Genomic DNA, 27032 nt, shown 5'->3' on the forward strand with positions numbered 1-27032 from the left:
TTAAGCTATTGCCAAAGGAGGGCACATCTTGTTCTGCAGTGGGAAAGAGCAGTGGTTGGAAGAGAAGTTCTGGAATCGCTAGATGGTGCCAGAGAGGGATGTGCAACGGCAACTGCAGTCCTGCTTCAGTTACCACTGGACAATGGGGTGGGTGAGCTTGGGGGCAAATTTAAAACCACACTTCAGTGTCTGAAGAAATAATGTAGAGACTGGAGGATAGAGAGAAGATCCTAAATCCTACTTGTCTTTCAGTGGACATCAGGCCTTTGACCAACTTGGGAACCCTTGGTAATTCCACCTGGCATCTACATAGCCCTAAATTACTTCAAACTGAACTGTCTGCAAACTTTTACCTACAGTTTTATAACGTAATTTAAGGTGGCACTGAGCTCTCCCTATATTTCAATGGGATTGTGGCTCAAACTTCCTTTGTAAAATTCCCCATCTAAACCCAAGCAACATAATAAATAGAGATGAGTGAGCTCAGGGCATGGAAGCTAGAAGGTGTAGAGACCATGATATTTCCAAAGAGATCCTTTCCCAGAATGTACATTCCAGTGTTAAAGAGCGTATTACTAGTAACCATCCAAGGCCAATTCATGATGAGAAAGCAAGCCAGAGCTGATAAATGCTTCAAGCAAAATGTTTGCAGTTTTGATTCATTGCAGTAACTCCCTTGTAATCCAGAGGTGGGGACATACTCCAAATAGTTTAAACCAGCTAGCTCAAATCCTGGAAGAAGTGCAGGCCCCAGCAGGGTCTTGAGTAAGGGCTCAGACTGACACAGCTCAGCAGCTGAAGTCAACCTAAGCTAGTCAATTTAAAGCTTCTGAACTGCAGCCTTCTCTCCACGCTGAAGGACAGTATCACCTGCATCCATGAGGATGTGAGGGCTGAGCTGACCACACCCTTCCATGCCCACAGAATTCCAAAACTGACTTTGAGGTAGTTAAAACTAAGTAGTCTGCTAGTCATTTCAAATAACTTAATAATAAAGTTATTCCAGTAACCTGCACATTTTTACATAGTCCTTGGTTTCTTCATGGATAAAAATCTGTGCTTGTGATTACTCATCAGTGCCTTTAGTGGCAGTTTGCACAAAAGATACCAATAAGCACTAGTCAGAGGATGAGCCTTCTTTTTTAATTTGCTTCTCTTAAGGCTTCTTCTTAAGAGGTCTTCCACACAGACATGGGACTTTGGAGAACTGGGGGGAAACATGAAAACCAATCCTACTCACAAAACAGTTACTTGAATTATCTATTAATTTACAACACCATGCACCAGACCTAGTGTCATTCAGTGCCAGATGGGTACACACAGCAACATGACTAGATGAGGCCAAATCTCAGCTAAACATTTCTCTCCATATTTCAATGCTCGCTGTTTACTGGGACCAAAAAAAATCAACAGCTTCTTCCAATTTCACTTTTCTAAATTTCTTCCTCTTGATCTACTAGATTCCACTTTGAAAGCCTAAGTGAAAATCCCTGTCATCTAGACAGAACCTGTCTTCACCTTTAGAGGAAAGAGGTTGCCCTTGCAGAATCCATTCAAAAGGCCACTCTGCACAGTAGGACTGTGCTTGCTTTACATTGTTCAGTTCTCAGTAGTTTACTCAGCTGAAGGTTTGATTTGGATTTCTACTGAAAAGTTTATAAAATATGAAAGTAATGCATTTTAAAATTTCACTGAAGTTATCCACATATTCTTGAAGATACTCAAACTTCCTGGCCAATACAGCACCCAGAAGATACAGCATTTTCCATAGTGCCATACGTGCATTCTTAACTTCGAAATGGAACAAGAAGGAAATATTTATACTGGATGTAACTTAATTAAATTAAATTAATTAATTAAATTAGGAAGTCCTGAAGCAAAGAGCAGAAAAGTATGAGCTTTACTTTTCTTTCTCAATAAAACTGATATGTTATTGAAATGCATAGCTGAAAATCAGATCTTTCACTTAGGGGAATACTCATTTGCCTGGCTGCAAGCTGCAAATCATTCATAGTTTCAGTTCTTCCACTATGAAGGCAGCTTCTGTGCTAAGAATTTTAGGAGGACAGTCTTGAAATGTTATTAATAAGAACTTAGTGTATACTTCATATTTGATGTAGGTGCACTCTGCCTCCTAATGGAAGTCGCATGTGTTTTTCCCCCATGTATGCACCGGTAAGTAATGACCCATCATCAGGCAGTAACTGATGACAATTGATCATATGGCCATCTACAGCAGCAAGAAATTAGAGTAATCTCTCAAGAGAATAATCAGAGAACAATTTTCCAGGGTCATTACTAGCAGAGAAGCTTGCCGAAGAAGAAAACAATCTCAGTCCTCATTCTGGATTTTTCTTTTCTCTTCTGGATTTCATTTTATACACAAGGTTTACATTTGGTTTTAGAAAATTTTATGAAGCAGACTGAAATATAAAGGGGATTAAGGAATGGAAGACAGTCTTTCACCTCCAAGTCTTCAGTTTAAATCCAGCTTAGGTTGGTAATGAACAAGAAGTATTTACCATTGCTGTTCACTGTCTGTGCAAAATGGATTGGTGGCTCTGGCTCAATTCCCAGCAATAAACCTGCATGCCACAACTGGCAATTCTGTTGCCATTCTCAGCAGACAGTGCCAAGAATTAAATGAAGCATGGGAAGCAAAGTTACCTCTCCCCTACTACAGGCCAGGGTGGAGGCGCACTGGGAAGAGAAGCCTTCTCTGCTGCCACCTGAGCAGGGCTGTGCCACAGTTGAGCACAAAGACATCAGTTTAGTGGGCTGACAAGCTACCACTTTTTCATGAACTGAATTTACTAATTTTCTTAAAATAGTGAAAAAAAAATCAGGTACCATCTAGGGTGAGCCGGGTTAGTGACTCGGACTAGGCCATGTTGCTCCTTATGCTAAAGTATAGATTAACCTGCAATTACAAAGAGATTGAAACATGATGTAAATGCAATAGATTCCCACTAGAAAAGGCTTGTCCTGCCTGTGACAATACCCTAGAATGGAAAAAAAATTCAGTGTTGTGATGCACTAAAGAGCTTATTTAGTTGTTGTTTTGCACTGGGTGATTGGGAATTGCACCGAGTAGTTTTTATATTGCACTATGGAGTTATGTCACATTGGTCTATTCCACACACCTTTCCCCTCCGCCACTAAGCCTCAGGTGTGGTGGTCTCTCCCTGACAATCAGGGGATTCCTACAAATCAGGACCTTTTTTCCCCAGACGTCACATGAAACATAATTTCTCAGTCTAGGAGACTTTGACTCATTAGCACCAGAAGCCACTAGACCAGGAAGTTTGTTTTTCCTCAAACCATAAACTTAGAGTAATTCCACCAAAATAAATTGAGCCAACCACCCACAAAGAACAACATAAAAGGAAGCAGAGCACACCCTAATCTTTATCTGGCCAGTACTGGAAAGAAAAAGGGACTAGCACAAACTACATCATGCCACCACACTTCTGTTCTGAGGGCATCAGCACCATCAACAGGAAGGACACTGAACAGCCTTGCACATGAGCACAGCAAGAAAAGAATCCAACTTAGGCTTTAAGCCTTGGAGTGATTTTACCATTGAACAGTGCTGATTGAAAAATGCATGAATTTTATTCTAAAAATAGCAAGATGGGTCAAGAGAATAATGATCTCAGTCTACACAGCTAGATGAATTTTTGGTGATGCCCTCTTTTATATTTCATAGGATATTCACTATGGACCCTACATTTTCCATGGCTTTGAACACTTTATTTATCCATATTTTATTACCAGTGTAAACCTAATTATCACAGCATCTTCATGCTGAAAGTGATTGATAGATTTTGCTACTTGCTTGTCAAGATGCTCATGTTCACTGTATTCAGCTATCACACCAACCCAGAGACTGATGACTCTTCTGGCCTATTAATAAAAGTCTATTACAGTGCATTGATGCTACTTCTCTCAAAAATATTAATGCAAGCTCTGCGGCAAGAAGCACATTTTTAACTTGCTACAATACAATGAGACCTATTTCATTACAATTACTAACTCTTATATTTTACTCAGACTGTCCATTCTTATACATAAAGAACAATCACAAAATCTTCTCCCTTATTTTCCCATTGTTTAAAAAATGCGTTGTTCACCAGCACATTATTATAAAAGCAATTAGTGATTTTTCGGTACCTGTACTTGCAACTGCTGAAATTGAAACAATATTAAGTTCACTTCATATGAAGACAGCTTCATGAAACACTGAGTAGCTACCTTTCAAAAATGAAAGAATCACAAATTGACAACTCAGACACTGAAGGACTCAATACTAATCACGATTGTGAAGATCTTATGTTAGAGCTCAACAGGCAACAGGCAATGAATGAAAAGTATTTCTGCAAATAATATGAGACAGAAAAGCAAAACAATATAAAAACCCACCAACCTTGAACAAGCTCAAAGTGGTAAAGGCAATATTCTGCCAATTTGTTTCTCTTCTTATCAAGCAGGACATTATATTTTCCTATAATGCTCCTCTAGGATGAACTTGTTGCCTTCTGTCACTCGAGTTTTGGTTTGATATTATGAAATGTCTTGATCTTGCTAAAGAAGCTAAATTGTTAACAGTTAAGATACTTCTAATACTTCTAGATATGGGGACAAAACTCAGCCTGAAAAATCAGGAAAATGGCAAATGGATAAAAGACACTGACCTCTAATACCTCAACTCAGCTTCTTTTTTTTTAAGTAGAATTTGAATAAGTCTCTAATTCTAGAGTTTCCACAGTCACTTAACAGTATTTTAAATAGAAAAACCTGAAAAACAATAAAGCTGACTCTGTCCAACAAAATGCTTACAAACTGTTTAGCTTTAAGCACGCCATCAATACCTGTTAGCTTTCTTTGATGAAGATACTTACCTTGTAGCAGTTAAGCATGTGCTTAACTGTATCACTGTGAGTCAATAGCCTTAAAAAAACTGACAAGGTTTTAGTGTGAAATGACATCAATACTTCTGTTTTTAATATGTATAATTTTCTGGAAAATTATACATATAAAATTATCGGTTTGGCAATCACAATCTGAATTAGCATGCCTAGATACTCAACCTGCACCAATTGTTGGTGCTCCACTAATTAAGTAACCCATTGAAGATACAGCCTCAGGACCCCAAACAGTGTGGGTAGCCCTAACAGCTCTCAAAGGCTGTAGGCTTGGAGCTCACTCAGAGAGGTTGTGCTGGATTTAGTGATAATGGCTTAAGAGGTTACCTCTCCCAGCTGTCTACAGCAGTCCCCCACCAGAAGCTGAAACAGAGCCATCAGAAAGTGATGTGGTCCAGCCCTCATCCACAGAGCTCTGAGCCAGCACATTAATTTTAACTGCCAATGGTCTGCAAACTGTAACAATTGATAAACTGGCACTTGCTTACATCTGCTGCCTCCACTAGTGAGGTGGAAGTCTGAAGCAAAGTGGCAGGGTAGACATTAAGGGCAGTAACCCCTTCCTCCACCCCAACAAAATTAATAGCACTTGTTTGCCAGAGCCCTAATCTGCTCAGAGTAGAACAGTATGTTGAAAGAAGCAACTCCATTTAACTTCGTTTGGGGAGAATGAAGAGCAAGGATTTTCTACATTTCACGAGGCAGTGAATGGCAAAGAATTAGTGTATATACAGTACCCCTTGTAATTTTAATTCACATTGCCCCCTCTCAGTGAATAAATCTTGTTAAACCTTATCCTCTCGGAGACCATCTGGATGAAAACTATTCAGGAAACGTCACCATTGGTACAAGAACTTAAATCTCACCATAAATCTCAGCATGTCAAAGCCAAGCATGCATGCCTTAAAGAAACTCTGCAGCTGTGACTCACTCAGAGTTGCAGACATGTGTGTGCAAATGGTGCCTCCCAAGAAACACACTGCTACATTTCAGTAACTCTTAAAAACAAATGAAAGCAGACTCAGGAATTTTCTCATTTTCAGACAGCTTTACCCTATTTTTAGTATAAAAGTAACAAAATGGTTTAATAAAAGCTGCATAAAATTTACTACACTATTATAACTGTACTGGTTCAAATGATCTCCACCCTTGTCCTTATCTTGCTCTGATTACTTCTCCTTCTCTTCCAAAGTACATGTGCTAATGTGGCAACCTATGCTGAAAATCAGAAATCATGATTACTTTGCTCTGTAATCTGATTGCCTCTATAGTTAGACACCTGCCTTCCTGGCAAATTTCTTTATGGTAACAGGGTAGGAACAGGTTGGCCTTTTAAGTGCCAGATACTGACAAAACAGCTTCAATCTAAGCTCAGTGAGAACACCACTGTTATCCAACAGCTCATATTCTCCTTTCTCCACCCCAAACCTTGTATAACTGTTTTTACAGAAAAGGATTTTCTATTTAGCTCACTGACTTCAAAATATGGTCAAACATAATGCGAAATTTACAAGACAATCCAGCTAGTAAGTGAAAAAAATAGAAAAGTAACTAAGAGAAATAATCTAGATTCAATGCTTTGACAAAAAAAAATGGGGGGCATAAATGCAGGCTTGTTGAAACAAAAGGTTCAGCAAATTTACTTCATTTTCCTCATTTCCATATAGGGTAAAAAAACCTTGAAATATAGGAAAATGACTGAAATTTTTGACTTCTGGTAATTTTAAAAACTATTTCTGAAAAAAGATTTAAAAGGAGTTTGTTCAGAAGCATTTTTCAAGTAAGGAAAAAAAAATATTAAACATAGGTAAATCCTAAGCAGTGCATTTTATTTTCATTTAGTCAAATTTTACTTGAGTGAAACTGAAATTTTTCAGTTTTCTGTCTCCTGAAAAATTTTCACTTTGGAACTGCCAGACAACTTAAAGAACAGCTACTTTTACTCTGTGAAAGTAGTTTTGAAGCTTGGGAATAGGTTGATTAGATGTGCTAGATGAATACAAGTTTCATCAGCCAAAGCAAATAGAATATTTCTGATACATCAACGTACCACAAATGATGAGCCAAGCTTTCTCCAAAAGTTGTGCAGGTTTCTTGACGAGTCAGCAAAGTAACAGTAACTCAATGATCTTAAATTTTCCAACCTAAATGATCTATGATTCTAAGATTACTGGACTTTACTCTTTAATTCAAATACAAGTGTACTTGAGCCAGGTTTATTTTTGCAAGGTAGTCCAGTTTTGTGCAGCTGCATATCACCACGGTGAAGCATCTCAGCTACCATCACAACATCAGACATGGCCTGTTAATGCAAGTTCTTTCTTGACTAACTATCAAAAAAAAAAAAAAACCCAAGACAAAAAAAGAGGAACTCAATTAGTCTTACAGGTAATAGGTGCTAGCAAGACATGCAAAGACTGCCCTGGTGGCTCCCTGTAAAGTAACCATCCTTTCTCCACAAGTGCAGAGATATTCAGTAAGAATTATCAGCCTCCCACTGGAAAAGCAATGCTGTCTGGGCCTCAGCAAACAGTTGTCTAAGAACTGTAGAAGGAACCAGTTGTATCCCCCATAAAGGAAATATTTGCTAGCTCAGAATGCAAGATGCTTGGCAATGTGTTGTTGACACGCAAGGTGTATTGTTTCTTCTTTTTAAAGCTGTATCCCATGCTGGGCTCTAATTCCTCCCACATGAACTTCTAGACCAAACTGGGGATCCAAATGAGGAAGGGGTACTCTTTTTCTCTGCCTGTGTAGTCAATGCATGAAGACACATGGGCTGAATTAGCCTCTGGAGGTGCATATCACTTTCCAGAATCAATGGGGGAGCCTTGGGTGATTAGGTACTAACTTAGGTGCCACAGTTTTATGCTTGAAGTCAGGTGGCTCAAATCCAGGAGCAACTGTGCTTCTCCTTCTGTCCTAAATTGGTGCGTGCTGCTGCTACACATTGCAAAACAAATAGCAAAGAGTAGTAGTTTTCATGGAAGTGATAACAGCTAGTATAAAAGTTAGTGCTTTGGATCTAAACCTAGAATACTATTATTATTACAGAAATCCAGCCTGTTTCATATGTCCTTTAACTTCACTCCTTCAACTATGCAGTGCTGCATAACTGAACATACTGTGTAAGATTATTTCCACTTTTCATGGAAGCTTCACCCAGAGCTAGCCACTACTGGAAGCAGGACAGCAAATTTTCAAGGCCAACTTGCTGCTCTGGTACAGTAAATCAGTTGTTCCTACAGCAAGTAGCATACAGATTTTTTTTTTTTTCCAGTGCATAATACAAGGAAAGGATGACTCAAGCTGAGTTTCACAGGTGAAGTTCAGATGAGTTCAGATCTATTCAAGACCTCTCAATGTTTCCATATGCTTGACTCAAGTCCAAACATTTAATCGTAGCTCCAAACAAAAACTTCCAATGAAGAAGCAGAGCAGGGAATTGTGAACTCTGCTTTCCAGCACTAAGGACTTGAGCATTTTTTTTTTTATAATCTGTCATTTGTACTTTTTCATACTAAAGGTGACAGTCTAATTCACATATGACCAACACCCATAAATCATGCTGGGGGGAGGAAATATTCATAAATCCATATCAAACAGAACCCAAATTATGACAAATGACATGGCAGTCATAAAATTGCACAAGCACAACTCACCAAGTCATTAATTTCATGGCCGTGGAAAATAAACAGACACATTTTTTTCGCAGCCCTAATAAATTTTAAAAAACTCAAAGAATGGTCCATCTGCTTCGAATAATTTTTAATTTCCTATTCTGTCTCGTTCCCATTAGCTATTCCACTGAGATATTTGCTAAATTCTTTCATTTGCCTCCTCCCATCTGTATTCAATTACTCTATTCCCAAATAGAGTTAGTTTTTCTTTCTCCTAAGTGCAGTACAAAATATCCCCACCTGTACCTTAAAGCAAATGTTATGTGTGTTTTATTATCTGTTAGACTCTATGAGTCATTCTAACTCGATTGCCTGTGCTGAAAGACTTGGAGGGCAATCTGATTTTGATGTTTTCTGGCTTTGGTGAAAAACACCTGCCTGATTCTCATAGCTAATCTATTAACTTGGTAAATGCCTCAACAGATGTTCTAGAATCAGCTAGGGATCAGGGTCTGTCCTCGTGACAGCGTCCGCTTGTAAGCTTGAAATATTTAAATGTTCAGAGATCAGAGGCCAATGATGTGTTTTGGGTACAAGCTTTCACTAAATCATATTTTTTCAGTCAGTCCCTGGAGTGCATTCCACATACAATAAGTGGCTGGAGCGTTCTGACTGAGCAGGCCAACAATACAGGCCTCCTTGAACTTTGAAGGGACATGCATTTCAAGGCAGCATTGGCTTCTTTTATTGAAAAATGGAACAAATTTTAGACTGTGCCGACGCTGTTCCCTTTTAAGCTACATGTCTTTTTTTCCAGTTCCTTTTATTTCTTCCTAATGAAACCCATTAAGAAAGTATAAGGCTTGGCTTTGAGACCTCCCTTTCCAAGGATAAGAATGTCTCCAAGGAACCTGTTCTAAGCCATCATCCTCTGTTTGGGTCAGCACTGGTCTGCATTATTCACTTACTGTGTGCCTGATCCTCCACTTTTTAACACTGATTTTAATCCTGGGTAGCTCCACTGACTCTAAGCCATTCCACTCTGTAACAGCCCCTGAGGCTCACAGACTGGCTGGGATCACCAGAGCAGAGCAATCCCTTGAGAAGGCCTCGGTCCTCCCGTAGGAAGGGTGGGATAGATGCATGACATCAGCGTCAAGCTCACATGAAGGGGCTCCCATTTTGAAGCTTAAGGCCCTTTTTGTCAATCTAGCACCACCAGAAAAACACAAATGAGGAAAAAAAGGCTCACAACACAGAACAGCCCACAATCACTGTTGGCTCCATTCTGCTATAAGAAATTGCCTCTTGAAAATCAAAGCTGGACCTGGGAGCCTAAAAATGTTCATTACTTTTATGAGCTTTTATATTACCTTGATTCTTGTAAGAAAAGGTCAAGATTGTGATAAAATGTCCAAATGTTTCAAACTAAAATGGCTGCAAGCTCCACTGCAAAAATTTTCTCAATGAAATTACATAAAGGCAGAATAAATAGAAAACAGGAGACCTTCTTCTGACCTTCACTCATCATTTGACTCTCGTCATTTCACCCTTTGTTTACCTCCACTTCTTCATTTGCTAAATGGGTGTCATTAATGCAAACTTACTTTGTTGTTTTAAAGCTTAATTAGTTAATGTTTCTAAAGTGTTTTGAGATCAATAGAGCAGTATTACCAACATATTCAAAATCTCATCTCTGCTGCTGTTTGCTCTTGGAGGCTTGACAAAAAAGATTTCACTGTTCCACATCTTGAATAATGCTCAGAAGCAGCTCTGATGTTAGAGCTCTCATATGAGTGATCAGCAGATGGAGTTGGAGGAATGAGAAGGGTAAGACTGATTCTTACTCTTACTGCTGTTACACATGCTGCTTTCTAGAAAACAGAAAATATGAAGGGAGGGTTGATATCAAATACTTAATCATGTAAAGGAAAACACTGAAAGTCCAGAGAACTGCTTATGTCTATTCTGAAATTACTGCATTTTTCAAAAGCACCCTTCTGGGAAAGCCATCAGGTTGGCCTCCAAGCCTGACAGGAGCTGGAGAAAGGTTCAAAATGTGAGATGAGGAGAAGAAAGAAGAAAGGTTCATTAGAAACAGTGTTTCCAACTGAGGATCTAGGGTGCAATTTGCTTCATTAAGGAGGAAATTCTGTCTCTAATCAAATATGAAAGAATTTGTCATTCTTAACTTACCTTCTAGAAATAGTTTCTTCCTTCAGTTTTCAGACTATACCTCTGCTAAAATTAAATGTAATCGTCCCCTGTCACTGAGATTAAAAGAATTGAACTGGTTACTGGAAAGATACAATAACTAAGTTTGATTTTAAAGTATATTCCCCACAATATTTTTATTATCAATTAGGCTGACATCATAGAAACATAAAATCTGCTGAGTTGGAAGGGACCCATCAGGATAATTGAGTCCAACTCCTGGCCCTGAACAGAATCAAGAGTCACACCAGGAACCTCAGAGCATTGTCCAAACACTGCTCGAGCTTTGTCAGGCTGGTGCTGTGACCACTGCCCTGGGGAGCTGTTCCAGTGCCCAGCCACCCTCTGGTGGCTTTTACTTATATCCAACTTAAACCTCCCCTGCCTCAGCTTCAGGCCATTTCCTGAAATCTTGTCACCACAGTGAAGAGATCAGTGCCTGCCCCTCCTCTTCCCCTCAGGAGGAAGTTGTAACTGCAGTGAGGTCTGCCCTGTCTCCTCTTCTCCAGGATGAAGAGACCCAGTGATCTCAGCCACTTCGCATTTGGCTTCACGTCCAGACACTTCGCCATCCTTGTGGCCCTCCTTTAGATGCTTTCTAATAGTTTAATAATGCCTTTTTTTAATATGCGATGCCCCCAGGACTCAAGATGAGGCCGCATCGATGCAGAGCAGAGTGGGACAGTCACCTCTTTTGTCCAGCTGGTGATACTGTGCCCATGCACCCCAGATATGTTACACTCACTCTTCACTTCTTGTCTATTTTGACATTTTAGAAGTGGTATCACCAGAGGCAGACGTGATATGATCAGTTCATGTGGCAAACATAGGATTTTTCTTATGGACTCACCAACCTGGAGCTGGTCTCCAGATTGAAGCAAGGTTGCCTGCCTACACTTCTCTTTTGCAAAGATTAAGATTATGGTTTGAGATCCTCTGTAATCTACAACAATTTAGAACCTTTTGTTTATATTCTATACATCTTTTCTTCAGTAAACATTTGAAAAGAAAGTTACTTTCCAGATTAACGCAAGAATCCATTTTTCATATCATATTCATGCAGCTCCATTGATATAAGTTTTATTACATTTGTAAACCCTTTGGTACAAAAGAAGTACACAAGGTATAAGCCAAGAATAATTCAGTATGATGTTGTTATAGCTGTCCACAGCAGAGGGTGCTAAGATTAAAGAGCTAACATTTGGTGCAATGGGAGCAAATTTGCAGCAAGCAGAGATAGGTGTGTGTTGATTAGTGAAGCGATAAAGACATCGGTTGACTCTTCATGAATGATAACTCTGCTGTTTGGTTTTGTTTTTTTTTTTCCTGAAATGAAGGTTTTTAATAAGAAAGGAAGTACAACATCCAGAGCAGAAAAATGATGTATGGTTTCTTGCATCAACAATTTTGCTCTGAAATTGAATTTAGCTTACATACTAATACAAAAAAAATCAGAACAAACAAACAAGCAGCCTGTTCTATACTTTGCCTCTTTTTTTCCCAGAAGTCTTTAATTGTTCTCAGGAAGACACATTTATCTCACACCAAAAGCAGCCTTAAGTAACTAAAAGTGCAAAATTCAGAAATACTTCTGCCAGAGAAATTGGCTGTTACTGCAATGAAAATGAGCTGACTGATAGCTTAGCTTCTATTGTGTTCCAGTAAAAACACATCCTTGAATTTAGAGCTGTGTAATGACATTATTACATTAAACTTGTTATTTGAAAATAGACAAACAGCTCCAAAAATATCCTGCTACCAGACACACGTTTGGTTCATCTCCTCAGAGATGACTGAACATGTCATTAAGTCCCCCCTCCTTATAGCTACCAACCCATTGGTTTTCACAGACTGTTAAGCTTGCTTATGGGGCAGAGTGAAGCAGAAAGAAGGGAAGAAACAAAAGCTCTGAAGTATATGCCCAAAGGCTTGGAAAGATCACAAGTTTGAGAAGGATTACCAAGTCTCTGGCTAATGAGTCACTCTGAACTCAGGAGCAAGTGAAAATTTTACCTGTTGATGCAGTGTCCTCTATCAGTAGTTGTTCTTCTTCACCACACAAGGGAAGCCTCCTGGATTCATTGCTCCTTCACTCACACTAGGCTTCTCTCCCACTGAGCCCAGGAGCAGCTATTGAGGTTCTCACTTTGAAACATCTTGGAAGCTGTCATCCTCAGCATCAACTCTCTGACCTATAGCACCAAAATCCATGACAAAAAAAAACCCAAACCAAAACAAAAAAAGCCCCGTAGACAACATAAACCAAAACCCATAAAAACCCCAACTTTACAGATATCAGCAATCAAGATAAGTTTTCTGCTTTCTAGTTTTGACATCAGAGGAACTACTGATTTATACCAGAATGGGAAGTCACAACTGGGGACAGAACAGATGGTTCAACAGTTCTGCTTAAAAGCATAGTATACTCGTGCTGCAGAAAGGCATGACGGAGAAAAGAAGGCTAAAAGACAGCCTTGCAGAGAAAACCCACATACACTGTGGCTGGAAATTTGTTGGAAATCCAGGCTTTGACCCTCAAAGCAACTGAGGCAGCTCTCCACAGATACCCATTTGTTTCAGCAGAAGTTAGGAGGCTGAATGGGCACTGGGGTGATCAGCATTTTGAGGGTCCAGACTTCATAACTCACTAAGACCTTTGTGCATAGAGCCCCAATTTCCCATCTTGTGGCAGGATGATAGGAATCTGGTTACTGATGATAAGCCAAAAAGAAAAACACAGTAATACTCAGTAGAGCATATACCCAAGCCCTAATGGAAGAATTCCTGTTACAATGGGCATCATAATACTGAAATTCATTTAGCCACCATTCAATTACATCCTCTTTTTTTCTTTCTCCTCCAAGTCACCAGTTTCACTAGGCATGACTGCTCACTGAAGAGTGAAGACAAGTAGTAAATAAAAAGCAACGAAAGCTGTTTTACATCTCTTTTCATCCCCACTACGCAGCTCCCTCAACCTTAAAATTTAGGGGAATAAAGACCAGGTTTTCTATGCAGACAATGAAAAGTATATGCATTGAATGTCAATTCTATAGAAAAGAAAAGAAGAGACTGAAAGAAAGAAACCCATAAAAGGAAATGCACCACATTCTTCCACCCTCTACCCCAACAAATCCAATTAAACTTGCCAAGACACACACACATGCCGTCAATCATTCCAGATCCTATCCACCCTATCAATATTTCAGCAGCATTTCACTCTCTTACTTTCCAGGACTATGCACACTCCACACAGCATGCATTCATTGTTCCCCATGCTCCTTCCTTGCCCCTCTTAATCAGTCACAACAAGTCACATTCATTCCTTTCCTGCACCTTATGCTACACCAAACTAGCTGGTTAGCTGGCACAGACGAGCTTCTTTATGCTCCTTTGATGCTTTGAGGCTTGGCTGGTTGTGGGGGAGGGGGGAGGTTGTTGTTTGTGGTTTGTCTGTTTGGTTTTTTTTTAAAGGGTGAAAGACAGGATGCAAAATATGGCTATTTATAGACAAAAGGACACAAACAGAGAGGAATTGTGTTCATGCTTATAAAATAATTTTGCTGATTGTGAAGTACTGCTAGCCTATTGTAGTGACCTCATTTTAATGAACACAAGGACAGTAGACTCAAAATTTCTAGTATTAACAGATGCAAAAGTTCTCCAGAGTCTTTACATATCTGATATGGGCATTCTCAATACCTGCCTAGACATGACACCATTATCAAAATAACTTCCATAATTTGGACTTATGTTCTTATGCAAGCTGTTCTGGCTCAGAACAGAACTCAGATTTCTTAATGGGAAGGCGAGATGCATGATAGCTTTTTCATTCTGTCCCATGCACTCTCAGGGCTGCCCTTGAGCATGGACATACACAGTAACTCATTTTCAAAGATAAGGATTATTTTGGGTGCACTAGAAAGATAACACTCATATCTTTTACCAGTATAGTAACAGGTCAATCAACTTTCTCTTTGAATTCTCACTTGACATCACCATGAGAAACATGGAAAGCTAACATGATGGAGGATTTCACCAACTGTTGGGCTGTCCTTACTGACATTACACGCAGTAACCTAAAGTGGCTCCAAGACAATGGCTGGGCTTTCAGGCAGGCAGTAGCTATTCCAGCAGAGCAATCTGCCTATAGAAATTTTTCCCTTTTCCAGTGTTACTATGTCCTGAGCTGTTCCAGTACTGAGTGGATTCGAAGCTTGAAGCTGTGCTTCTGCTGTGAGTTCCTATTCCATCCCTAGGACAGGATGGGAGATGAAGTTATGCTATCCAGATGAACTCTCTCTTTCTATTGACAACTGAGAAAGCATTCACTAACGTTTAAATGAAACTGAAGCTGCAAAGTTAACATTTAAATTCATTCTGTGTAAAAGCTGCAGTGAAACCATGAGTCTTTTAGCGCTGAATTTTTTTGCTGATAACAAGAGAAACTCTATAATCTTAGAATTCACATTTTGTGCAGCAGCCTATTAAAATTTAACTGGAAGTTAGGGTGATCATACAGAGAGACAATTTTTAGGAGTGTATCTGAATACTGAAGGTGGGACTTTGAAGAGCATTTTTAGACTCAGAAATTGGAGCTCAGCAGGTGGAAGGAAGGAATGGAGCTCAGGAAGGTGGAAGGAATCACTTTTCTGTGATTTCAGAAAAGTAAAAATCTTCTTTTCAAAATACAGGTTTTAACTTTTGCCTGTGTCTGTTTGGATTCAAGGAAGAGTACAGACTGATCATTAAATCCTATGTATTCTACATATATTCCAAGCCAAATACATCCAGTTGCACGACCAGCCTTTACTGTCTGGTGGGTGTGCCAGCACATACAGTGGTCACCAGTGTATTTTTGTGCCATCTCATCTGTGAACTCCAGTCCCCTTGTATGGACATGTCCTGGATAGCTCTCCCATCCTGGAGAGAACTGAAAAGTATATTCCCTTGGAGGATCTTGTTCTGCTTCCTCGTGCTGAGGCATAGCACACAGTCCTCTGGGGCCCATGGGAAAAGCCACTTGGTCATGCCTTGAAAGTGCAGGCAAGGCCACCTGCGTGTGGAGCACCACAGCTTCCTCCAGGAGATGCCCTGCTGATCATTTGAGAGGGGGCTGAGATTAACAGGACCTGAGTAAATAAAGGCTTGTTGTTCAGATAGTTCACTGCCTTTTTCAGCAGTTTTGCTGGACATCTATGCTTTGGAGAGCCCCAGTCCATCATCTAAAAGAGAGTTTCAGGGCTCCTGTGATGCAATACTTTCTAAAAACATCAAGGCTGCTGTTGAACTTGAATCCAAGGTTAAAAAGTAAAAATCTCCCTCTGCACAGTTCCAGCTTTAATATAGTCCTCAAAGTTTTGAAAACAGACTTCCCTGAAGGTGCTGTCCAGAAACTGTTTCTTCCTTGACCATCTTAACATTTTCCATGTTTTAACTCTGAGAAATTTGCTTCCACAAGGCAAAAATCCAAATTTTGAGGAGACAGAAGAAGAAAATGGGAAAATGAGGAAACCTGGTGATCATTGCTCCCCTGGGCAATTATCTATCCTGTAAATAATTAGTGTTTACTCACATTTGTAATATGGTTATCTGCCAAACACAAACATTGCTTGCTGCAAATAGCTCAGCTAGAAGAATCAAAGCCAAAAGGAGCTTCTGAATGAGTCACCAATCAGACCTGACCATAGAGCACCTGGAGAATATTGACTGCAATGTGACCCATTTCCTATATTTGGTGAGCAATATGGGATTTCTAAATAAATCGGAAAATTACTTTATGACTAAAAATAAGTCAAAATTGTGCAGGCATGCAGTCTGAGTGCCAACTACTTATCTCTGGTAACATGAACTCAGCTGACTTGGGGATTGCCTGGAGGCCTCCAGGGCACTAGCAAACACAGCATCAAATGACTCCAGCACAGCCTTTTCGGAGAACTGTTTGACACAGAAGGATGCTGTGAGTCACCCTGGTTTTATGTGCAGTGTTTGTGGGAAGCCAGTGCAAAAAAAGAGCTGAGGAGCATTCAAGAATGTAGCTGGCAAGGTGATGACATGTGATTCTAATAAGGAAATTACAGTTTTTCTCAGCCCTGCTTTTGGTAAGGGGTCACTTGCTGCAATGTGTGGAATTTCTTTAGAGTGATGCATTTTGCACCCTGTTCTTGGGAACACAGTGGGCAAAGCTCCCAGGGTATGATTGATTAAAATAGCTACCACATGTTTATCTGTGTATTTATCTGATGGTAGAAACCATGTGTATACACACACGGCACTTCTGACCTTAATTTACAACCAGGCCGCCTGTTTTCTACTGCACTAAGGATATTATGAGGTAAAAATCACAGCTGAAAGGAGTAAAGCTCCCTCTGTTTAGGTTGGAAGAGAAAATGAGTTCTGAAGTACTCAGCAAGCCAGATTTGCCCATGAAGGATACTTACATTCTAATATTTCTTATAATGCCTGCTCATGGAATGTGGAGAGAGTAAGGCAACAAAAAATGGGTGCCTAAAGCCAGCACCAGCACCCTCAACAGGGAGCAAATAAAGCTTGCCAACAGGAAGTTCAGAGGAGCCTCTGTCTTCTGACTTCCCATCCCTCTTTGCAATTTAGAATACATCTTCCCAGATCCTGACCTTGGTAACTTGCATTTAAAACTTACAGCCTTGAACATAGGAGGCTTAGAATTTACAATCTCACTTTTCAGAAATGAGGAAGGGCTAAGAGCTGTTATCTTTCCTAACATATCCCAGAAGAGTATGTGCTCTGTTCTAATCCATCAGCTTGGGTTTTAGGTCCTAAGCATGGAACTAGACTTCTGAGAGAGCCTGTTGGTGGTAGCCCAGTGAATGTGCACTTAAGCATTTAATCTGTGAGTCTGGGTTGGTTTTGATTAAAGCAAGGCCCAGAATGGGTCAGCAATCTTAACATCAAGCAGCATTTTTGGTCATTTGACAACATGAACATCAATGGATTTTATTGTGTCTTCAGCACTGGGTGACAGCCAAATGGGGTTTTGACAATCTAAACAGTTTGTCACTTAGACCACTTGGTAGAACAGCCTTGTCCTCCTGTCATTTCACCTTCCCCAACAAGCCTCAGAAGCTATCATCCTTTCTATGCCTCCTCTATTTCCTGGTACACTTCCCTTTAAATCAGTCTACCACCGGACATGGTTTGGAAGCTTTGATCTCAATTGACATTTTACTAGGTAGACACTTAATGCATTCCTCAGTCAAAAAAAAAAAAAAAAAAGGAAGGATCCTCCCACAGATTCATTCTGATTGTTTTTCCTACTCCATCACACCACTCAATTCCTTAAACCCCATCCTCACTTGTACAATTTATAGCACTTATACAATTTATAGCAGTCAGAATATGAGCAACACCTGCATGTTTTGTGGAGAAGTAGCAGCCTCCTCCTACTGCTAATTGACTTTGAGTGAATGGAGCAATGTATTCCTTTCCCAATTATTCAATCAAATTGAAAATTATTGCTAACACAGCACCTAGACAAGCTGCCATTTATCAAACAAACAAAAACCCCCAGTGGATGAACTGTTCTCTTCCTTCCTTCCATTTTCTGACACCATTGTTACATATTAGGTGCAGTTAGCAGAATGTGTTACCTAGGATTCATATTTGAAGATTATGAGAATTTCAGACTTAAACCTAACTCTGTATTTTCCCTGCAGGAGTGTATGGGGACATGGAACAGGATTGAAATTGCTCATTCAAAAGATGGCAGCCAGATGCAGTCTGTGTCTGACCTTTGCATTAGGTGAGTATTCAGATCAAAACCATAGTTTCAGTACTGTCCTGGCTGGCTCCCTTTCCACAGATCAACTGAATTTTCAAGAAGATGTTCTGGAAAAAAATAATTTAAATTAATATTTTAATTAGTTTTAAAATTATTTCAAGTTAAAGTGTGTTGCTACTATCATGTTATGAAAGACATCTAGAGGAAAGGCCCCCAAATGAGAGACATATCCATCAGTCAAGAGACTGATATGACTAGTGCCAGTCTTCAGCACAATGCTTTCTGTCAGATTCGCAATTTAATGGTTTGTTCTACTTAAAAACACACCATCTTTCCAGCCACCCCACACCAATCAAACACTGGATTTTTTGGAAAGACCTACACTGGGATGATGCCTGCATCTTTAATGTATTGTTTATATGTAGCATCTAAAAATATGTATTAGAGACACATTTTATGTTACACTGTTATTTGAATGCACAAAAGATGGTAAAGTAAGAGCCAGTAAAGGAATAAACACAAACTAGGAAACAGAGATAAATAGAGACTCATCAAGCAACTCAATGCAACAGTAAAACAGCCAACAGTCCTGAAGTCATTGCTTCATGCTAATTTAATCCCAAGCATTCAGGACTTTTGTTTCAATATTTTCATGCAGACCTCCTGAGTAAACTGCAGCAATATTCTTCCATTAGCAAGACAAACAAGTCCATATTATGGGAAAATCTATAACCTTCTAACTCCTCCCCAAAATGTCTATCAATAAGGACAAGGCTGTTGAACTCTGAAGGACTGCTGCAAGTTCCTTGCAAAAGGCTATGGGACTGCCCTTGATGGAAAGGAGGAGAACAGATGTTATTTACTCCTCTGAAGAACAAGCTCTCATAGATGAGATTTGAAGGCCAAACAACTAACAGCCCTTGAACAACCCACATTTCAAATTTAGGTGCAGTTTACCTGCCATTGGAGGCGAGGGGCTGATTCAGGCAGCACAGCTGAGGTTCCTCACACAAGCTCTGTATCCACATGGAGTGTGTGAACTGTGAGGGCTATAAATGGAGGCTCTGCTCCACTAGATCCTATCCATGACCTGTGTCTGGCTTAAAGAGAAAAAGGGACTTTGGTTGTGCTGTGCAGGCACAAACCCTTCAGGGGATGCAGAGATGCTTTTACAGGCAGGTAGAGAATACGTTCAACTCTTTACTTGTTGAAGTTGCACCTAGGTAATCAACAGGGTCCTACATAGATTGATTTGGGTGAGCCTTTCTTCTTCCCCTAAACAATTCACCTCCTTGGCCATAGACTATCAATTGAAAAAAAAATTTAAAAATCACGCTAATAAGGAAAAAGCCTTGGGGTCCATCTGCATTTACATTTCAGATAACCCCAACTCCACAACCTCTAGATACCAAACCAGCTTGGTAGTATTCATTTATTTCAGCAGTTATGCAAAGCTGTTCAGCTGCTGGGATTTATCACAGAGGAAAAGGTTTAAGGCTCTCCTGAATTAAAAAAAACCCAAATCTGTTTCTAAAACAGTATCATGTTCCCAGGCTGCAACAATAACAGTTTTTACTGTTGAGTGAAATCAGCCTTTCAGATTTATAATTTATTATAACAGCAGCATGAAAAGTCAAGCTGTGTATGAAACAGAGTTAAATTTAGATCTGAAACAAAGAGTGCCCCGCAGAACAGAGGGTCAGCTGAAATACACATTGTATTTCTATGGACAGGTAGAGCAATCCTTTGATCAAGAAAAAGAAGAAAGACTCAGAGGAGATGGGCTCCAATCCCAGCATACTTCCTATAAAGACACTGGAAAAATTATCTCAGTCTTTTCTATCTGTATTTCCTCAGTGGTGTCACAGGTTGGCTTGGGAAGACAGTAAGATCCTGAAATGATGGACAGTATTTGAACAGCAAGATACTGCTCTTTTAACAGTTGCAGATGAGCCCAACTCCAGATGCTTCTCACACAAACTCACACACACATTGCTTCATTTCACAAGTGAGATTTTAAACATGATCATCATAGACCAAGAACATTAATTAAGTGTACTGAGGACACTGACACTTTTTCTGAGTCAAAACATGCAGAGTCTGGTCCTGTCTCTGGACACAGTGAGCAGACCTCTGAGTTCTCATTTCAGCAGTTTGCTCATATATGTGTCAATGTGAGCTGTTAGCTTAGTTAACACTTCATGTGCTTTATGTAATCAGAAATATTTTAGCTGATAGTTTCAAATTCCAAACAAAGCTACAAATTTCGGGTATAAGGTGATTTTTACAACTTTTCATGATTCTATTTGGTTTACAATTTTCTTCTTATACTTTAAATAAGAATCCCTTTACAAAGCATGGCCTGAGCAGAATCTCTCCTAATTCTGGTTTTTTTTTTTTTTATTTGTGAGAGATAAAGAAATGATTGCTTTACCATCTCAGAACCATGTTTGTGTAGTTTTGTGCATGAGAACAGTGCCAGCTGTGAAAACTGGGCTTAATAATAAAATTTTAGGCGATTAAAATCACTTTCCAACAATTTCCTAGCAAAGGGGTAGAGGGGAAGGGAAGGGTATTCAAATTCAAAATCCCTGCCAGACCACTACATACAATTTGTTTGTCTGTTCTGAAAGACCTTTTTATTAATTAGGACTGTTCCTGATTTGCAAGTGAAATCAGTGCTTGAGAAAGTCATAACCTTCACAGTTAAGTACCTCAGCCTTGAGGGACTCAGAATGCTCCAAAAGAGAGGACACCAAGGATGCCCATCAAACTTCCTAAACACTTAGATCAAGTATATTAAAAGAGATTATGGACTATGCAACATCACACTTTTCCTAGTTAGGGATGAATGGTTGCAATTTTGTTTTTAAAAATGTATTTTTACTTCTCTGCCAAGAGCAAGGAAAATACAGGAAGCTTTTAAAAGAACACAAACTGGTGAGGGGATCAGGTATATTTCATATTATTTATTTTTTTAAGAACAAACCACACACATCTCCACCTAGGACAAAAGCAGATTCACACAGTGTTTGGGCAATATCCTCTTCCAGAAGTCACTGCAAACATACATAATGGTCAGTTCTGGGGATGTGGTTATATCCTTACAGTAGTCTTCAACAAACCACTGAACAAAGTCTTTGTCAAGTCCTTTAGGACTTCTACATAATGTAAAGTAACATAGTTTTTCAACTTTAGATAAGAATGTACTGCACTTTCATAACATTTTCAAACCTCAGAAAAAAAATGCATCATGAGAACACACCACAAACATGCCTTTCTATTCCAAGGGTACCATCTTTGTGACATATGGGTAACATGGGTAGGCCTGATTATTAGTTTGTTATGTAGTAGTAATTATGTAGTGAGTGCTATATAAAAGGAAAAAGCAAAAATTCCTACAGCAACATTGACTATTTGACTGTGACTTGTCCTGTGTAATTTTGGCCAGACCACAGAAATTCCATCTGAATAAACTTTTGTAGAAGAAAGAGCTTCAACATTCTCCAAATTATGAAAAGGTTACATTTCTCATCCTTAACAGTGCTTTATAAAGACAGGAATAGAGAAAGGTAAGGGTGCTGCCAGAAGGCAGTGAAAGGGTTAGCTGTTTTGAACATGGTGTGTGTTATGTGGTCAGATGCTACCTATTCATCCCCAGCATGAATTACCTCACCAGGCCTGTGATCTAAACACGTGTAGTTGCTAAGCAATACCCAGTCACAAGGTCTCCTGTAATCCATACCATTTGCTATTTTACTAGAGATTTGCCCTGGTCAGTTTGCTAAAACGACACCTATGTTCCCACATTGGGTAATAAAACTCATATATATCAGTAGGGCTGGTGGGTCTCGTAAAATAAATTGTTAGAATGCTTCCTCTATTACAAAAGAAACAAATAAATCAATAAATAGATACATTAATCTATTCTGTCTACAAGTGCTCATAATATCTTTTCTTCATCCTGCCATAAGTACACTCAGCACTGATGGCATCCACCTAGGGTCTCCATTATATATGACAGCTTTTCATGCTGTAAAGAACATTATTTTCTAAGGAGGAGGGAAGTAGAAAAAGCTGATCTTCCTTCCTGAAAAAAAGGTTTGAAAAGCTAATCAATTTACTAGGGCTGAGCAGACCATGCAGAAAGGCTCCTTGCATTTGGATAAATTCTTGGATTTATTCCTGGCTTTAAGCAGTAAGTCCTGATTGACATTAACCTCAGCAGTCAGAAGTCTAAGTTCTGGAGCAAAATGAAATAATTATTCTGAACAGAAATGCTTCAAAGTCTGGGGAAAGAAAAGAAAAATATGGTTTCCTAAGATACTCAAGGACACCCAGATCACCTCTGCAAACTTGCAGGCTGACAGGACATTTGAACTCTGCTCTCCTGCTTAGATGACATCACAGGATTACGCTAAAGCAAAACAAGCTCATCTTTCAAAGACACGTAGTCCATTCAGTGCAAATGTTAAAAATCATTAATAGAAACCGTACTGAGGCTAAGAGTCTTCCCCCCATCTTAATTATCCTTAATTGTCATTGCAATAACAAAATTCAAGTAGGAACTCTGTATATCTGTGCCCTAAGCAGTACTCATGAGCCAAATGAGTCTTTTAACACATGATTTGAATCTCAAAAAAACACCCCAACAATAAAGAAACACATGGTTTAAGGATAACCATTGGAAGCTGAAAACATTTCTCTCAGGGCCTGGTTCTGTGACTCTCATTGAAGCACATGATCAGCCAGAATCTCTATTCACAGAAGAGTCACCCAGTGAGATTAACGCCTGTGCAGGAACCTGAGCTGGCTGAATGGCACTTTAAAAACTGTGACAGACTGTGAAAGCTAACACCTAAGATAATCTTACTGTCATTTCTACAGGTAGCATGTCAAGTCCTGCCTTTAAACATCTAGCCTATGTGCAGTTCAAGTCAATGCAAACTGCAGGTGTTCTCTCTCTTCCTAACATACTTCCCAAAGAATTAGGCCCAGCCTACAGAATATTATAAGACGGGAATAACTTGTTTCACACTTTACAGATTTCCTTTTCCTCCTAAAATGAACAAACTACTGTTAGAATAACTGTTTTAAATAGTAATTCTCAGCCTCAGACTGCACACCAACAGTGTTTATTTTAATTTGTTTAGGACATAGTGTGACAGGAGCTGTGAATTTGATAAACACCTTCAGAACATGCTATGCAGCCACTCCTCTTAATCTAAAATGTGAAAACTAAGCATGAGTCGACATAAAATACATGCATAGAGCAGGATAATGGGTCTAGCACATATGGTATTGTGAGAAATTATTTTCTGTGACAGCCAAGTATGACAATGAACAGAAGACAAATTAATTTCCTGCACTTCATCCATACGTTTGCCTGTCCTGCAAAGACTTATATAGGACAAACTGACAAGATCACCTGGAATTACCTAATCTGATTGGCATTATATGTGACAGATAAAACATCTGTGTAGAGAAAATAAAATGTACTTATCCATGACTGAGATACTGACCAAAACCAGACCAAACAGTGGGAAACATCCCTCAAAACAATTTTAACAAGTCTTGCAAAGAGGTCTCAAACAATTTACGGTAATGCAGAGACATGGAACTCGGCACACTTTCAGTTCTAATGACAAGCATGCCACAGTTCATTTAAATGTTCCAGTTGTGTCATGTGTAGAGACAGGACTGGTGTATAATTTTGAAACTAAAATCATCTGGAAGAGAAATGGATGAAATAGGAATAATTCAAAGTAGTGTCTGCCAAGAAAAAAAAAAACCATTGTTGATCTATCAGAAAGAAAGGTACTTTCACAGCATCGTTGTCATGTCCTCTTTTCCTGAGAACAAAGTTTCTATCAATGGATTTTAAAATGCTGCTTTAAATCTGGAAACAAATTGTCCTTTAGAAAACCAAACACTATTGATTTTAATACATGTAGCTTGCAAACAGCAGAAACTTAGCAAGTATACACATAGCAGAAAATCTGAATTTTGAGAGGAGATACTCAATGAGATTCCACTGACACATTTATTCTTGTTAGTAAAACTTCCAAGCTAACCCAAAACTCATGGATTTTCCCAAACTATACAAATTATCTCCTTCTCTTGAAGAATTTGTTGCCTGTATCTTAAAACTGTATATAAGGTTGCTTCAATTTTGGTGACAGAAGAGCAGAAATTTTTAAGTTATGCATACAGACAGGAGATTTAGAGGGAGAGAGAGGACAGAGCAGTGCATGGGGAATGGGCTGGGTGGAAAGCATTGAGAGTCTAGATGGAGAACTGCTGTGGTAATAAGGGTGACATGGTAGTTGATGGGAAGGTGCTGCAATTAGGGTGTGGGTGTGACAGCATCAGGGTGATGAGAGGAAAATTACTTTACCAGAGATGCTTGAAATGAACTGGAAGGGAGAAGCCAGTCAGTCAGAACAATGCTCGTTATACAGGTGTCATTGGCACAAGGACTTTGTTTTTCTAGCTGGATACAGCAGGCACAGCATCCAGGCAGCTTAAAAATGCAACTTCCACAGGAGGCTGCACAGGAAGGCAGGGGCCCACATGATCACATGTTGCCCAAACCCATTTCAACTGCAAGGCCAGGAATCTGCTGAGGTTACTACAAACCACGGTTCTACCCACTGTGAAGTCATTATAGCTTGGGAGATAGCATGATTGCAGTGATACTCAGACATGTCCTCCAGTTGCCTCATAAATCAGATATGAGTAATTTAATCAGAATATGCTATCATGAAACAGACAGCTCCCTTCTTGTTAAAAATATCAACATTAATGATGCCCTCTTCTTACCTTAGGCCACATCCTGAAGCTTTTCATCTTGTTGAGCTAGTACCTTCAGCAGGATTATTAGGTACAACTCAGCTGTCAAGCATATGTCCTTTAACAAAGACCTTCTTCAGGTAACAGGCCTCCTTTCATCCATAAGTATGGTACAGCCCCACAGAAATACAGACCTAGCACTTCTAACTGTGGATCAACAACTTCTCATGATATACAGCTGTTCCAGGGGCTCCTCACTGCAGTCGGCCACAGGGACTTTCTCAAGCACTCATCACCTTACAGCCTAATAAGAGATTTCCAACAGGCAACCCTACCTGACAGAACTCCATGTGGTTTTTTGGACTACTTACACGCATTCCCAGAAATAACCCCAGCTAGTCCTGGCAAGATGTAGCTAAATCAACTTTTAAGAGAGTAAACTAAAAAATGGCTATGCAAAAAAATCGCCCTGGGATACAGCACTGCTGCTTCAACACAAGTATTATATTCCACCTATAATAAATGGAAGAGACCAGTCTCTGGAGAGGGCAATTTACAAAACGTGTGTCATAAAGATGCTTTGATTTTCCCCTCTGGAAAAATTTTGGTCTCTCCACTGTCTACAAGGAGCCTGGATAGGCCAGGTAACAAAAGCAAAACAGCAGACTCTCTTCACAGAGAGAGTTATCAGAAGAATCAGCATGAGAATTTTCCAGGCAGGGTAGTCTCACAAGGTAGACAAATATCTGAACAATAATTATGCTTAACTTTCTCCAATCCTTTTCCTGAAAATTTTTAACAGCGAAAGAAAGTAGACAAATGAGTTTGTACATTGAACTACTTCTGTAAATAACATGCAGGGAGAGGAGAAAACCTGGATTAAATTATTAGGAACAATGAAAATTCTTTGGGGGTAAATCGGAAAGGAAAACGTATGCTGTGTTCCACTTGGGAGGATCTGTTTCATGTCACGTATGGCATGAGTTTGCTAGGGCACTGCTTTACTTTTGTAACAAAATACTTTGTGGATATCCTGGTCTCCAAAGGCAGACTTGAGGAGGAACTAGGAATCCTTCAGTTCAGAGCTTAACCCATCTGATCAAACCCATACACATCTCTTCAGCAGGAGAAAAGCATTGTTGCTGTGTTGTCTCAGACCCTGTACATCCACCCTAATCTTCTTCCTGTTTCATCTTTCCCTGTATTTTCAGTCTGGACAGATCATTCTGTTGTACTTGAAGATTCACACACTCTCATGGAACTGTTTTATTTCACCCCTCGCTCAGCAAGCCATGCAACAAAAGCCAGAGAAGAAGAGTGAGCTCTGCGCACTGTCAGTGTTACGTACTTCTGACTATTATTTCCGCTTGATGGCTTTGGTTTTATCCAAGGATTATTCAGTTTGGGAATAATAAGAGATTTACATGCTTGCACACAGGTCAAATTACAGTCAGAAAGCACATGTGTTCCAATTTCTTCACCTGCAGATTATTCCTGGTGACTGTTACTTTAAAGCTTCCCTAACTGGCAGCAGCAGAAATTACTGTTTGAATCCTGTTTGCAGATGAACGCTGATGTCCTCCTGGTGTTCCAGCAGGATATTGCTCTGATATTGAATGATAAATTGTTTCAAATAATATCAGATTAGCTCTTTTAAAGAGTAATTCTTCAATTGGCTGAACTGATCACTAAAATTCAAACTTATTGGAAATTTTTTGCAAG

At 39.5% G+C, this 27032-nt stretch overlaps 1 long non-coding RNA gene across 5 annotated transcripts in view; it reads right to left on the reverse strand.

Annotated features, from left to right (window-relative positions):
* The window catches only part of LOC137477960 (uncharacterized), a 134922-nt gene that overhangs the window by 4418 nt on the left and 103472 nt on the right, over positions 1 to 27032 (reverse strand). For 3 of the 5 annotated variants that reach the window (XR_011001309.1, XR_011001310.1, XR_011001307.1), the window contains exons 2-4: positions 12773 to 12951; positions 10220 to 10419; positions 6976 to 7255 (exon numbers count right to left, since the gene is read on the reverse strand). This is a non-coding gene — a long non-coding RNA (uncharacterized lncRNA). The remainder of the gene's footprint in view (positions 1 to 6975; positions 7256 to 10219; positions 10420 to 12772; positions 12952 to 27032) is intronic. The other 2 variants (XR_011001308.1, XR_011001311.1) reach the window with 2 other exon arrangements.

This window comes from Anomalospiza imberbis, chromosome 8 (genome assembly GCF_031753505.1).
Source record: "Anomalospiza imberbis isolate Cuckoo-Finch-1a 21T00152 chromosome 8, ASM3175350v1, whole genome shotgun sequence".
In the NCBI taxonomy this organism is placed as follows: domain Eukaryota; kingdom Metazoa; phylum Chordata; class Aves; order Passeriformes; family Viduidae; genus Anomalospiza; species Anomalospiza imberbis.